Source organism: Hyla sarda, chromosome 6 (assembly GCF_029499605.1).
Source record: "Hyla sarda isolate aHylSar1 chromosome 6, aHylSar1.hap1, whole genome shotgun sequence".
NCBI classification, from domain to species: Eukaryota; Metazoa; Chordata; class Amphibia; order Anura; family Hylidae; genus Hyla; species Hyla sarda.
Window position 1 is genome coordinate 98294194 of NC_079194.1, and position 14381 is coordinate 98308574.

Sequence of the window (14381 nt, forward strand, 5' to 3'; positions counted from 1 at the left end):
TTGCCCCCTTCCCAGTTTCCTCTATTTTTTGCGTATCTGTCACTATTGAATAATTCACATCATCAAAGTACTTTTAATATTAAATCCAAGAAAACACAAAAGTCTATTTTAGGAAAATGTTGTTTAGCCCTACTTGCCCCTATGTAAAATTAACCAGTTAACCAAATTCAATTGACAAGTGGGTTGAGCTTCACTTGAACATCCTGTTGGATTGAAACAGAAGGTCTAAAAAAGCAGTACATGAAGTCACTGAAATTTATCAGGGTGGAAAGGGTTACTAGGCCAATGTTATGTCTCTGGTACAGTCATTATCCTCACATTTAGAACAGTGGTGAACCTCCCTAGGAGTGGCTTACCTACCACAATTTGAACAAAAGCACATCAACGACTCACCCAGGAAGTCCCAAAAGAACCCATACTTACATGTTAAAGGGGTATTCCGGCCAACCACATCTTATCCCCATCCAAAGTATAGGGGATAAGATGTCTGATTGTGGGGGGCCCGCCACTGGGGCCCCCGCGATCTCCCTAAAGCACCCGCATTCTATGCGGGGCTGCTTCTCCAGTCTTGGAAACTTCTGTGTTTCTAGGACGGGAGACGTGACGTGTCGTCACGCCCCCTCCATTCATGTCTTTGGGAGGGGGCATGACGGCCATCACGCCCCCTCCCATAGATATGAATGGAGAGGGTTTGGTGATGCATCACGAGGGGGCGTGGCATCACATCACATCTCCAGTCCCAGAAACACAGAAGTTTTCGAGACTGGAGAAGCAGCAATTTATTTTTTTTATCTGATCAGGGAGAGGTAAGTAAAATAGAACAGTCTTTAACCTTTCTTGCTCTGCTGCCCGCTGTGGTTTATACCCCTGAGCACTAATGCAAAATCTTTAACAGGGTCCCTTAAAGGGGTACTCCGCTGCTCAGCGTTGGAACAAACTGTTCCGAACGCTGGAGCCGGCGCCGGGAGCTCGTGACGTCATAGCCCTAAGGAATACACTATCAAATTCATCCGTTAAAAGATCCGTTATAAACGTCTGTTAGAAAAGCTTTAAAAATGAATGTTAAACATCCGTTACAAAATCCCATTTAGGTCTATGGGATTTTTTGATTATCCGCTATGACCCTTTATAGCCCGTCATGAATAATGTTAATTGTGATGGAAGAAAAAACGTCACATGCACAAATTTTTCTTCGGTCACAAGAAACGGGTAAATTAACGGCCGTTGTTTTTAACATTGAAGTCTATGGCAAACGGATGAGCCTTTATATATTCCATTTGCACCTGGTTTATAATATCCGTTATTACTTCTGAGCATGCTCAGAAGAGGTGACATCAGTAGACTCCTGCAGTGCTGAGGGACTACTACTACTCCCATCATGGAACAGACTTGTTTCCATGATGGGAGTAGTAGTTCCCCAGCTGCGGGAGTCTGCCGTTGGCTGGGGAGGCTACATTAGTGTTTGTACTACTACCCCCATCATGGAACAGACTCTGTTCCATGATGGGGGTTGTAGTACAGGGGCTGGGGGATTGATTGCACCGATGCAATTAGAAGTTATTAAACAGGGGAGCGGGCGGCATGCTCCACTCCCCTGCGATGTACAATGTATTTACTTTCATTCTTAAATTCCCCGCCGGGAGCCCTGAATGGCCGGTATGGAGAAGCCATTCAGGGCTCCCAACGGTGTTTTCAAATAGAAGCGCTGTGGTGGGGAAAGATATATAGAATCGCTGGGGGTATACATCTGGCCCCCACAGCGCTTCTATATATCTTGCCCCACGAAGCGCATTTATCTGTTACCCCCTGCAGCACATTTATATATGTTCCCCCCCGCAGTGCATTTATATATGTTCCCCCCGCAGTGCATATATATATGTCCCCCCCGCAGCGCATTTATATGTTCCGCCCACAGCGCATTTATATATATGTTCCCCCACAGTGCATTTATTTATATATGTTCCCCCTGCAGCGCCTATATATATGTTCACCCCGCAGCGCTATAATATAACCCCCGGCAGCGCTATAAATGAAAAGTATTCTACAGCAGGCATCGGGCTGGCGCGATGTGCTGCTGAAAGAATACTTTTCATTCATATTAGAGCAGCAAAGGCATTTGATTATAGAAGCGCTGTGGGGGCCAGACATATGGATATATGTCTGACCCCTGCAGCGCATCTATACACAGATGCCGCTGCAGCGCGAATGACAAGTATTCTTTCAGCAGCACATCACGCCGGCCAGATCTACTGCTGTAGAATACTTTTCATTCATAGCGCTCCCGGGGGCTTATGATAGCGCTGCGGGGGGAACATATATAAATGTGCTGGGGGGGGGGGAACATATATAAATGCGCTGTGGGGGAACATATATAAATGCGCTGCAGTGTTTCCCCACCGCAGCGTTTCTATTTGAAAACCCCACCTGGAGCCCTGAATGGCTCCTCAGTATCGGCCACTCAGGGCCCCCGGCGGGGAATTTAAAAATGAAAGTAAATACATTGTGCATCACAGGGGAGCGCAGCATGCTGCCCGCTCCACTGTTTAATAACTTCTAAAAACATTGGGTCTCAGAAGTGAGGCCCGGTGCGATCAATCCCTCAGCCCTTGTACTACTACCTGGAGTCTGTTCATGATGGGGGTAGTAGTACCAACATCAATGTAGCCTCCCCAGCCACCCACAGACGGGGAACTACTACTCCCATCATGGAAAGAAGTCTGTTCCATGATGGGAGTAGTAGTTGTCCCGGCTGTGGAAGTCTGAAGGCAGAGGTGTTAAAACGGCTGTACATGATGGCTGTTATAACGGGTCTTAACGGATGAATTATTTCAACCATTATTATACATCCGTTTTTACACAGAAAATTGATGGTTGATAATGGATGAATACTCATAGTGTGAAAGGAGCCTTACTTGTCACAATGTTAGTACTAGGTCAACCGACTTCCTGTGAACTACAGGATTACATTATCACCTACCAGATCCATTTCTGCTTACAGACCCAGTGCAGCTTATTTAGATGACCAGGTGCAATGATCAAACTCCACACCCAAAGCCAGAGGATTAATGGGAAATGTAGGCTGCATTAGAGAACCAGTGATATAATTTCAAACCAACATGGAGTCATTCTCATGTCACCTGCATTAGCTAACTGGTAATCAAAAGGCATAAACAAGAACCTCTGCATTTTTCTTTAAATGGGTACTCCACTGGAAAAAAAAATTAAATCAACTGGTGCCAGAAAGTTAAACAGATTTGTAAATTACTTCTATTAAAAAGTCTTAATTCTTCCAGTATTTATTAGCTGCTGTATGATCCACAGAAAGTTCTTTTCTTTTTGAATTTCCTTTCTGTCTGACCACACTGCTCTATGCCGACACCTCTGTCCATTATAGGAACTGTCCAGAGTAGGAGCAAATCCCCATAGAAAACCTATCCTGTTCTGGACAGTTCCTAAAATGGACAGATGTGTCAGCAGAGAGCAGTGTGGTTAGACAAAAAGGAAATTCAAAAAGAAAAGAACTTCCTGTGGATCATAACAGCAGTTGATAAGTACTGGAAGGATAAAATTTTTTTGAATAGAAGTCATTTTCAAATCTGTTTAACTTTCTGGCACCAGTTGATTTAAAAATAAAATGTTTTCCAGTGGAGTACCCCTTTAATTATAGCCTTTGCTTCACTATATAAGGATGCTTCTTTAAAGGGGTACTCCCGTGGAAAACTTTTTTTTTTTTTTAATCAACTGGTGCCAGAAAGTTAAACAGATTTGTAAATTACTTCTATTAAACAATCTTTATCCTTCTAATACATTTTATGGGCTGTATACTACTGAGGAAATGCTTTTATTTTTGGATTTCTCTGATGTCACGACCAGAGTGCTCTCTGCTAACCTCTGCTGTCGATTTTAGGAACCGCCCAGAGCAGCATATGTTTGCTATGGGGATTTTCTCCTGCTCTGGACAGTTCCAAAAACAGACAGCAGAGGTCAGCAGAGAGCACTGTGGTCGTGACATCAGAGAAATCCAAAAAGAAAAGCATTTCTTCTGTAGTATATAGCCCCTAATAAGTACTGGAATGATCCAGATTTTTTTAATAGAAGTAATTTATGAATCTGTTTAACTTTCTGGCACCAGTTGATTTAAAAAAAATAAAAGTTTTCCACAGGAGTACCCCTTTAACACAATGTGCCACAAGTATTGCAGTCATGGCATTTAACATGTTCTGGCTGCCAAAATTAAAAAAAAATTGGCAGAGTGTCAGCGATGCATGCCCTACACTAGTACACCAGCATTTATACCAACACAAGCATTCGTCAGATCATGGCTGCCAATACTAATCACAGAAGCCTTTAGAGCAGTGTTTCCCAACCAGGGTGCCTCCAGCTGTTGCAAAACTACAACTCCCGGCATGCCCAGACAGCCGAAGGCTGTCCGTGCATGCTGGGAGTTGTAGTTTTGCAAAAGCTGGAGGCACCCTGGTTGGGAAACACTGCATTAGGGACTAGGCGGGACATGTATCAATGTTGGTGTAGGTAAACGTCTTTTTTAGATCACTTTGGTTGGTCCAAATGTGGTGCAATTGCACCAAATTTACTATACTTGTGCAAGGCACATGATAAATTTCGTGCAAAGTTCTAAATTTACACACAGTTTTATTCGTACACCTGATCTACACCTCACAGGAAAAGGTGTATAGCAAAACCTGTGTTACTGCAATATATATATATATATATATATATATATATATATATATATATATACAGAGGAGAGGAGATCTATATATAGTGGAGACAGGGATTTTGTTCTATTGCTTTGAGGTCGGATTCCATTGATGTTTTTTGTCCAACAGTCCCAGCTGTCCGAGCTTTTTCCTGCGTTTTGTCACTTTTTCTTGCATTTTTTTCTTGCGTTTTTGCTGGTGTTTGGAAACAAAAAAATTTACTAAACTTTTTGTTGTTTTTTTCTTCTAAATTTAGATATGTGAATGCGGAGGACTATGTCAGATTTGGTGGATTGCGACGATGAACAGCGTTTTTTTAAAATGTCAATAAAAGGGTTAACGAGGGCTGTGGGGGAGTGTTATTTTTATATATTTTTTTCAATGTGTTGTGTTTTTTTATAATTGAATTTTCAGGCTTAGTAGTGCAAGCCTTCTTGTAGACAGAATCTATTACTAGGCCAGGGCTTAGCGTTAGCCTCCAAAACAGCTAGCGTTAACCCCCAATTATTGCCCCGGTACCCACCGCCACAGGGGTTCCGTGAAGAGCCGGTACCAACAGGCCCGGAGCGTCAAAAATGACGCTCCTGGGCCTAGGCGGTAACAGGCTGGCATTATTTAGGCTGGGCAGGGCCAGTAACAATGGTCCTCGCCCACCCTGGTAACATCAGGCTGTTGCTGCTTGGTTGGTATCTTGCTGATACTGAAAAAATTAGGGAACCAAACACGTTTTTTTTTTTATTTATAAAAAAAAAAAATGCATAGGGTTCCCCTTATTTTCAGTATCAGCCAGATAACAACCAATCAGCAACAGCCTGACGTTACCAGGGTGGGCGAGGACCATTGTTACTGGCCCTGCCCAGCCTAAATAACGCCAGCCTGTTACCGCCTAGGCCCAGGAGCACCATTTTTGACGCTCCTGGCCTGTTGGTACCGGCTCTTCCCGGCACCCCTGTGGTGGTGGGTACCGGGGTAATAATTGGGGGTTAGCGCTAGCTGATTTTGGGGCTAACGCTAAGCCCTGGCATAGTAATGGATTCCGTCTATAAGACCGGCTTCCACTACTAACCCTGAAAACTCAATTATGAAAAAACACGAACACATTGAAAAAAAATTGTATTTAAAAAAACACTCCCCCACAGCCCTTGTTAACCATTATATTGAAATAAAAAAAAAATGCTGGTCATCATCGCAGTCCACCGAATCTGACGTAGTCCTCCGCATTCATGTATCTGAAATGAGAAGAAAAGTAAAGCAAGAAATATGGGTTAGTAAATTTTTTGTGCTCTCCCCTGGGAAGAGCGAACATAATGCAGCGTGTTCCTAAACAGTGAGCCCCCAATTGTTGCTAAACTAAAACTCTCATCATGGGGGGCTGTAGTTAAGCAACAGCTGGAGGCACACTGGTTGCAAAACACTGAGAGTTTGTTACTTAACTCAGTGTTCCTCCAGCTGTTGCAAAACTACAACTCCCAGCATGTATGGTTTGTCAGTGCATGCTGGGAGTTATAGTTTTGCAACCGCTGGAGGCACACAGGTAGGGAAACACTGAGTTAGGAAACAGACAATGTTTCCCAACCAGTGTGCCTCCAGTTGTTGCAAAACTACAACTCTCAACATGCCCAGACTGCCAAGGTATGCTGGGAATTGTAGTTCGGCAACATCTGAAGGGCATCTGAAGGGCTGGGAGTTGTAGTTTTGAAACTACCAGAAGCAGCAGTGAAGAGCTTTACTGCTGCCTCTGATGCAGATGCCGCCACCGCCTCCTCCACTTACCCACCGGCACCTCCTCCACTTACCCGCCACCGCAGACACCAACCCGTGTGCCTCCAGCTGTTGAGAACCTGCCGCCAGTCCCCACTGTCGCGCCGATAATTGGTAAGTGCCGCGGTCCCCGCCGCAGCTCTCGGCGTCATCTTCCCCTGCTCTGCTCGGACTTCTAGCGGCGGGCAGAGCAGAGGAAATGAACTTTACCCCTTCGTCATATAATTCACTGTAATTGGTCCACAGGGACCAATCACAGTGATCGCTGACCGGGACAATCGACAGATGGTCCTGGGGGGTGTTGCAGAAGTTGTCCCCTGCTGGAAACAGCGGGACTCCCGCCAGTTAACCCGTGCGATGCAGCGCATCGCCAGGTTAACTGAATGCCGTTTATAAATGGCGGAATGCGAGAAGGACCTGCGCAGTCCGCCGTCAATGGCATTATGCAATGCGGATCGCAGCAGATCTCCAGAATGATCTGCTGCGATCCGCATTTAAATTAAAAAGTCAGTGGTACATGCGGCTACATCGCGCTGCCATCCGTTCCTATATACACTGTCATAATTCATAATCCCCGCCAGGAGACGGGAGCTCTGATTGGTGGATAGCTGTTGACCAATCAGAGCTCCCCTCTACCGGTGGCGGGGATTATGAATTATGACAGCTGTATATAGGAGCCGGTGGCAGCGCGATGTAGCCGCATGTACCACAAATGACCCGGAGCGATCTGCACCTCAGCACCTGGACTACAAATCCCATCATGGGCAGAGTCTGCCCATGATGGGAATAGTAGTTCTAAATGTCCCGCAGCCGGGGGATGTGCAAGTGCCATCCCTCAGCAGCACCGCGGTACTACAACTACTCCCATCATGGGACAGACTCTGCCCCATGATGGGAGTAGTAATCCAAGGGCAGAGGGGCAGATCGCAGCAGATCATTCTTCAGAGACCTGCTGCGATCCGCATTTATTAACTATACAAGCTGTCGGTACATACGGCTACACTGCGCTGCCCGCGGGCTCCTATATACAGTTCTTATAATTCAAAAAACCCCTCGGGAGACGGGAGCTCTGATTGGTTAATAGCTTTTCACCAATCAGAGCTCCCCTCTCCCGGCGGCGGGGATTATGAATTATGACAGTGTATACAGGAGTCGGCAGCAGCGCGGTGGAGCCGCATGTACCGCCGGCTTTTTAAGTTAATAAATGCGGATTGCTGCGGGTCTCTAGAGAATGACCTGCTGCGATCTGCACCTCAGCCCCAGGACTACAACTTCTATCATGGACGGAGTCTGTCCATGATGGGAGTAGTAGTCCTAACAGTCCCAATAGAGTCCCACAGTCAAGGAATGTGCAAGAGCCGTCCCTCAGCACTGCGGTAATACAACTACTACCATCATGGGACAGATTCTGTCCCATGATGAGAGTAGTTGTAGTATTGCAGTGCTGAGTACTGGCTCCTGCATCGTCCAGCGTTTGACACTTTTCTACGTGTCCTTGCTACCACTCCAAAATTTTTTGTTGATTTTTGCCAAAAAAAAAAAGCGCAATTGCGCAAAAAAAAAAAGTTTTTTTTTGCGCAAATGATACATTCCAGTATACTGGATTAAGGTGTCTATGGTACATCAAGCAAGTGACAACTTTAGAAAATCATCCACCCAAAAAAAATGCAGCTCAAATGCAAAAAAAAGTGCAATTGCGCAAAATCTTTGGACAAGATAAGTAGTCTAAAGGCAATGATACATGTCCCCCTGGGTTACTGCATGTACCTTCCTAAAACAGAACAATAGAAGACGTGTTGCATTGTTTCATCGGCTCTAATTAATATCACCTTTCCTTCTCCAAGGCTTAGAAAATGTCAGGGAAGTGATACTCTTTTCAGAGAGTGAAGGAAAACGCTCTGCGCTCTGCATGACAGCATCTGCTTTCCAACCCTCACTCCTGTTTGCTAGTAAAAGCCTCATATTTGCCGAGTGTTCCCAGACCATATGTTATCGGCAAATGTTGTTAACTTAAAAACAAACAATCATTTTCATCATGATTTTTCACAGGATGAAGAAAGTGCCACATAGGGACCAAACCCCAAATAAAAAGGAACTGCAGATAAACATGGTATTTGTACGAGGTAAATCTGAAGCGCTAATGAGATAAGAGACCTCAAACATTCACAGTAAGACCTGGAACTGGATGAAGGATTGTGGAATTAAAGGGGTACTTCACTGGAAAACATTTTTTTTTTTTTTAAATCAACTTGTGCCAGAAAGTTAAACAGATTTGTAAATGACTTCTATTTAAAAATCTTAACCCTTCCAGTACTTATCAGCTGCTGTATACTACAGAGGAAGTTCTTTTCTTTTTACATTTTCTTTCTGTCTGACCACAGTGCTCTCTGCTGACACCTTTGTCCATTTTAGGAACTGTCCAGAGTAGAAGCAAATCCCAATAGCAAAGCTCTCCTGCTCTGAACTGTTCCTGACATGGACAGAGGTGTCAGCAGAGAGCACTGCGGTCAGACAGAAAGGAAATTCAAAAAGAAAAGAACTTCCTCTGTAGTATACAGCTGCTGATTAGTACTGGAAGGGTTAAGATTTTTTAATAGAAGTAATTTACAAATCTGAAAAAAGGAAATGCAATGTGCAGCTCAAAAAAATTAATCGAGGTGTATATATGGTATAGTACTTACACCAAAAAAAGTACAATAAGGATTTGAAAAAAGAAAAAAGATAATGGAAAACATCACCTCAAGACTAATATCAGATAAACTGATACATGATGAGTTTGTAGAAAAATGAGGAAACGTGCTTCAAATTGATGATGCTAGCAAAATAGATTTATTAAAATAAATAACAAAAGAAATGTATATGAGAATTATATAAAAAAAACCTCCTTAGGCCTCTTTCACACAATGAAATAGTTCTGTTTAGGAACTTCCGTCACAAGTTCCGTCACTATATCGGGGAAAACCTGCCGTTACAAAACCCCTGACGGCCGTGACTAAATCGCATTGCAGCCTATGGGGTTTTGTAACTGCCAGTTTGCACCCGTATATGCCCGTAATTCATTAAGGACGTGATACAGTGACGGGACATCGTGGTGGAAAAATTACTGCATGCATTAATTTTTCCGCCACGATGTCCCGTCACTGTATCACGTCCTTAATGAATTTACGGGCATATACGGGTGCAAACGGGCAGTTACAAAACCCCATAGGCTGCAATACGATTTCGTCACGGCCGTCAGGGGTTTTGTAAAGGCCGGTTTTCCCCGATATAGTGACGGAACTTGTGACGGAAGTTCCTAAACGGAACTATTTCATAGTGTGAAAGAGGCCTTACACAGGGCCCTTGTGGGGAGGCAAATAGCTGTTTAAAATATAATATAATATAAAACAATAATGGACAGGGATATCAGAAAGTCAGACAATCCGGCATTTATTAGTCCAGAAATAATCACAGTCTGCAATTATGATGAATGTAAATGGATATATATTAAATGTCCCATAAATAGACAGCAGAGTCAGAAATATATATTTATCAGCTGATCATATTCAAAGTATCAAAGTTGTTCAAAATTGCAGCCAGCCTCCATGTATGTCCGGGACATGTTGCGCTGTGCACTGTAATGGGTGCTGGCATGCGCTCCTGCGGCTGGTCTGCCTGCCACATACTGGGTGTAAAACTGCTGCTCACAGGGATAGAAAATACAGCTGACAGAGAACTTGGTATGCTGTAATAAGCGATGGCATGCGCTCCCACGGCTGGGCTGCCCGCCACAGACCAGATGGAAAGCCGCTATTCACCGAGATGGAGAATACAGCTGAAAGGATAATGCAGCCTCGTGGAGAGTCCCCGCGTCTGACGTCAGACAGGTAGAAAAGGCTGGTAGAGATGGAAAGGCTGGTTGAAGTGGATAGAAGAAAGATGGGACCAAGCGGCTGGATTAGGGATCGGTGTCGATCTTGGTAGTCATGTAGAATAGGATCCCAAATATAGATGTGGTAATGTTGCGGTAATTCACCTCTAGACGCGTTTCAGGGTACTTAATAAAATGACCCTTTCCTCAGTAGTACAAATCTGTTTAACTTTCTGGCACCAGTTGATTTATAAGAAAATGTTTTCCAGCGGAGTACCCCTTTAAGGAAGGCTGCGGTGAGAATAGAATCCAGGTAGTGCTAGACCAGGCATAGGCAACCTTCGGCATTGCAGATGTTTTGGACTACTTCTCCCATGATGCTTTGTCAGCATTTTGGCTGTAAGAGCATCATGGGAGATGTAGTCCAAACCATCTGCAGTGCTGAAGGTTGCCTATGCCTGTGCTAGACAATATGCAGATGGAGCTGAGCCGAGTTTGTCTTTTGGCACCACTCATCATCATATATCTGGTCTGCAGTGCTTATTGCAATGCACACAAAACACAGTCCTACATAAATAGATACATAGATGATCATTTCAGATCTGCTTCATATAAATACCTTATGTAATCAGCTTTGGACACTTCGTAAGATAAACAATAATTGCAGCATATAGGGGGATTTGTCATTATGTTTGGAGCGCTTTTTTCATCAATTTTTTTCGCAACAGTTTTTGCGTGGTCATTTTCTGTGGCATAAGTGTGCAACTTTTCATCTAAAAGATTTCTAAAGCTGTTTACTGTATGGTTGTGTTTGGTTAGAAATTTTGCAGTGGTACTTTTCAAAAAGTTGAATTTTGCAAATGCAACCGGCCTCCAAACGTCGCAAACCCTCTAACCCCACTCCAGTGCTCACTCCAGAAAGTTATAACAGCCAAAGTTACCAACTGCAGCGCAACAAAATACTAACTTTGATGCATGACAGACACAGTTTCAATCAGAAACCATGCTAACCAACCTGGAGGAGAACAACCTGTTTTAATAAATTCCCCCATATTGGTTTCTAAGCAACAATTTGGGTCTATTGACACGTACAGTATTCTGCACAGATTTGAGGCACAGATTTGATGCGCATGATCTCGAGCTGTGTTCAGTCATTCAATTTACATTGAAATCTGCAGCAGAAAATCCTGTGCATCAAATCTGCGCAGAATACTGTACAGTGACCCCTCGACCTACGATGGCCCCGACATACGATAATTTCAACATGTGATGGCCTCTCAGAGGCCATCGCATGTTGAAGGCAGCATCAACGTACGATGCTTTTGTATGTCGGGGCCATCGCATAAACGGCTATTCGGCAGCGCTGACTGCTTCAGCTGCCGCCGGATAGCCGTTTACGGTGACCCGTGAGCTCCGGTGATGTCTCTTACCTGTCCTCGGGGCTCCGGCGCGTCCTCTTCGGGATCCCCTGCATCGTCGGCGCTCTCCATCGTCATCATCACGTCGCTGCGCACGCCGTCCCGTCATCCAATAGGAGCGGCGTGCGTAACAACGTGATGGCGGCGACGGAGCGCGCGGATGCCGGGGAAGCAGAGGCCTTGCCGGAGCGTCGGGGACACCTCGGGGACGAGGCGACAGCAATGGACGGCGACATCCAGGGCAGCGGTGACGGTCCGGAGCGGCAGGGACAGGTGAGTACAACTTCCTCTAACAGTGGTCTTCAACCTGCGGACCTCCAGATGTTGCAAAACTACAACACTCAGCATGCCCGGACAGCCAACGGCTGTCCGGGCATGCTGGGTGTTGTAGTTTTGCAACATCTGGAGGTCCGCAGGTTGTAGAGCACTGTCCTATACTTTACATTGCACGGATCCCTCAACATGCGATGGTTTCAACAAACGATGGTCCGTTTGGAATGGATTACCATCATATGTTGAGGGACCACTGTACAGCTGTCACGCCCTCTCCCATAGGCTTGCATTGATGCTCCGGCCCCGTGATCGACAGTAATCAGACCCGGAGCGATCGCGCTCCGAGGTCTGATTTTAACGGGGTGCGGCGTGCAAGATCACGGGGGTCCCCAGCTGCGGGACCCCCGCGATCAGGCATCTTATCCCCTATCCTTTGGATAGGGGATAAGATGTCTAAATGCTGGAGTACCCCTTTAAAATAGAAAGGCCTTGCCTTTCGAGTCTTCTCTGTAAGGGCAGCATAGTATAATGGGAGAAATAGAAAGTTTGGCGATATATCGTTTTCTGTGGTCTGATTCAGTATCTTAACGCGTAAAGATTTTTAGACATTGTCAAGGGGGGAGATTTATCATTGTTTTGCTGTGCAAAGTCCTTTTTTGTGTGATTTAAAAAAATTTGCGCTGTTTTTTGCTGTTGTGCAACACATTTATCAAAAAGGCACACAGACTTTATTAAATATTGTGCAAATTTAAATTCACCTCACAAACAGCTGTGAGCCACCAAATTGGAAGTTTACTTTCGTTTTCCCTCAGACTGAGTTGTCTGTGCCCCGGACTGTGCGCTCCGTGCAGAAGGTGTTGTCATAGCAGGTGGCCCTACTTGGAAGAGTTAAGTGTTAAAAAAGTGTTTCTGCCTGTCTTATTTTTGAATAAAACTGAAATAAAAAGCTACAAAGAATGCCAGACATTACCAGACATTTTTTAACTACAAAACTGTCATTGTCAGAGAGTTCTAAATAGTCTGGCAACAGCTGGAGACAGTACTGCTGGTGTCCCATCCCCCCCCCCCCCCCCCCCCCCAAAAAAAAAAAAAAAAAAAAAAGCTGCAGAGATTACTTAGGTATTTTGCCTGCTCCTGGTGCTTTATAGCCAAAATTGATCAATAACATAACAATCTGACGAGCGCAACAGAATTTTTCGTGCTCCAAATTGAAATAACAGAGAGCTGTTGTATTTGTCTGTTAAGGTACATGCACCAACCTTCAGACTAAATGCACGAGCTGTCTCCCCCGCAGCGGCCATTGTGATTAGGATTGTCACCGCTCCCTGGTCTCATATTTGGGGCTCTCACTTTGCGCTCTCCACTATACTAAGGCGATTTGGCTCATGGAGCAACTCAAATGCATGAATATTCTCTCCCGCTGGTTGTTAGGGACTTCAAGGATGGCAGTGGTGTCTCCGACCTGCAAACATGGCCTTAGGCTGTGTTCCCCCATTGTTTGTGAATCCCTATACTGTGACTGAATGATAGTTTTATATATGGGGTATACCAGAACAGAAGAATACCGTGACTGAATAATAATGCCATATACCAGAACAATGCCGCCATACCATGACTGAATAAAGCCACCATACCAGAATATACCGTGACTGAATAACAGTTTTCCAGTTTTTACCCTGCAGTAATATTGTAATAATAGATAGATTACATACACTATATATATATATATATATATATATATATATATATATATATATTCCCTGTGAGTGTGTGTGTATATAATAACCCCCCCCCCCCACACACCATCCATGATATATAAAGCTCAGCTTTCCCCAACCAGGGTGCCTCCAGCTGTTGCAAAACTACAACTCCCAATTGAGTTTTGCTACAGCTGGAGGCACCCTGAAGAACACCGGTGTAAAATATATATATATAATCCATCCACAGTCTCCTCAAACACATCCCCCATTCTTCCATCTGTGACTCCATAGGGTTACATGATGCACGGCTCTCCTCACCTCCTCCCCTACACTCACACTCCAGTGCCGCTGGTGAGATGGGAGATGTCGCTGCTTCTGTGCTCTGCCGGTGATGTCGCAGGGTCAGACGCAGCGACCTGTCAGGGCCCAGGAGCAGTCGTGCATGTCTGCTCCCAGCAGCCCCTGACATGTCCGGTGCAGTGAAGAAAACTTTGCCTGTCCCTGCACAGATTTTTAAAGAGCCCGCACTGGGGTTGAAGGTAATGGACCTGCTGTGGCAGCATAATGTGTAGTGCGGTCAGCACTGTCCTGACAATCCCCGCGCTCCCGCTGCCTGACACTGGCACTGCCCTTACTACTAGTGCGGCGGCCTGACATGTTT

General features: G+C 44.9%; 1 protein-coding gene and 1 long non-coding RNA gene across 12 annotated transcripts in view; one reads left to right on the forward strand and one right to left on the reverse strand.

Annotated features, from left to right (window-relative positions):
• The window catches only part of CADPS (calcium dependent secretion activator), a 560269-nt gene that overhangs the window by 272824 nt on the left and 273064 nt on the right, over positions 1-14381 (reverse strand). The window lies entirely within an intron of this gene.
• The window catches only part of LOC130275897 (uncharacterized), an 80599-nt gene continuing 80341 nt past the window's right edge, over positions 14124-14381 (forward strand). The window contains exon 1 of the long non-coding RNA XR_008844945.1: positions 14124-14259. This is a non-coding gene — a long non-coding RNA (uncharacterized LOC130275897). The remainder of the gene's footprint in view (positions 14260-14381) is intronic.